Here is a 2,083-nt window from a genome sequence, read left to right on the forward strand (position 1 = left end):
TATATATATATATATATATATATATGTATTCTGTTAAATTAAATATAATATATCTGAAAGACACGAGAGAATATATTAGAAATGTATTAACAGTCGAAATAGTAGGTATCTTCAATGAGTATGTGTGTACGTACAGCTGGCAGATTCGCAATCTGCTGGAAATGGAACTGGGAGAAATTGTAAGATAAACACAAAGGGCTTCTCCTAGATAACGGCAGAGAGCAATACGCATATAGTAAAAATAATTTTTACAAAAAAATTGTTTTATTAAAGTATCTTCAATTCTTAAAAGGAAGATAAAGAGAGAAAAAAAATTTATATCAACTGAATATTATTAAAGATTTTAATATTATCTCATCAATAATATTTTAATATCTTTTTTTAATACAAAAAAATTTGCGATAAATTAGAAATGGATAAATAAATATATATTTGATAAGAAAGCCGTATTATATTTATTTTTATTAATGATACGGCGATGTACATAATTCCAATGGCGTTCGCCAAAGAAAAAAAGAAAAAAATTATGAAAAGTCTCATATTTTGTATCGAATTTCCGATTACAACATCACATATCAACAATTTTATTTAATCTCGGTTTATTTAACATACAAGAGCTTCTTAATATTGCGCGTCCAGTATGTATAGCTGTATAATGTACGTATGTGTTATAAGTCTAAGTTACATTGATATGATCACGTTACGGGATATTTGTACAAAGAGCGCACAAGTACAACTACTCGATTTGTTCGTAACTGCATTCAAAAACCGGTCATAACGTTCGATTAAAAAAATTTATTCATTTCATCTATTCTCTATAATATAGCAATAATGATTTCTGATATCCTTTTGGATGTAATCACGAGAAAGCACATGCGAATAACATTTTATCATTTTTATCATTTTTCTTAATCGAAAAATCAAATATACGAAGTATCGATATATCTTACAATAATAAATATTCTCAATATTTGATCGCATATTTCAAATATTTAATGCAAAAAATTAAGGAAATAAAATAGTTGTTTTACAATTTTGCAAAAATAAAATTGACATTAGACTTAAGAACGAATTGTATTTCTTCTCTGTCAAAATAATTAAAAATATTCGCATTTTTAAATAATTACTCTGTATATCTTTTTCAGGACGCCCTTACATTAAGCTTTGTTTTCTTTTATGCGAATAATTGAATAGCTAGCGCGGGATATAAAATATGTTCCCATCGTACATTCTTTTAATGACTTAAGTTACAAATTTTCTGTATAAATATGACGTGTTTCAGTTTTTATGAAGGATATTTCACCTTTGTTTTTCAATGATACAAATAATGATTTGGAATTTCAATACGTTTAAATGACTGATTTTCTGTATCAGTGGAATCGACGTCAAATGTAATATTTGTGTTCCTCGTAATTTTTCGCCGCAAATGACCGCGATTTACCTTTTTTTGTCCAACAAGCTCGATAAAAACGCAAGCTACATTTAATCCGCTCCTTCCCGGTGCGATTGATTAAATGGCGTCATTTACTTTCCCCAGAGGTTTAAAACTGAAAGCCAGAGATAAATCGAATACGTTGGACCGGTGGTGTCGCAACACTAGATCACATACTTTGTGGGCGCGTATACGTTATAAAATTTCTCGACAAAGTCATGAATCTTTTTCTTTTTTTTTTTTTGCAAAGCACAGACAAATGTCCAATTCCCGTTTATCACAAATTTTATTGTATGCATTGTCCGCTTGGAATCATCGCCAAGAACCGACTGCGTGTGTGCTAAATTATTACTACTATTGTTATCATTAATTGTTATTGTTACTGTCGACGTTATTATTACTGTTAACATCCTGCGTATGATAACAATGAAAGAAATAATCCTTACAGGTATATACGCTATCCGGGTCTGTCTCATCGATATACTACGTACATATTGTCTCTGAAGTACATACACACGTGCGAAATACAGCCTGCAGTTTATATAGACAACAAACGTATGGTATGCGCGCACGTGTTTACACGATTACAACGTGTATGTAGATATAAATAAGTTTAATATAGGCTATACGATTTTATATATATATATATAT

Source organism: Atta colombica, unplaced genomic scaffold (genome assembly GCF_001594045.1).
Source record: "Atta colombica isolate Treedump-2 unplaced genomic scaffold, Acol1.0 scaffold126, whole genome shotgun sequence".
Lineage (NCBI taxonomy): Eukaryota > Metazoa > Arthropoda > Insecta > Hymenoptera > Formicidae > Atta > Atta colombica.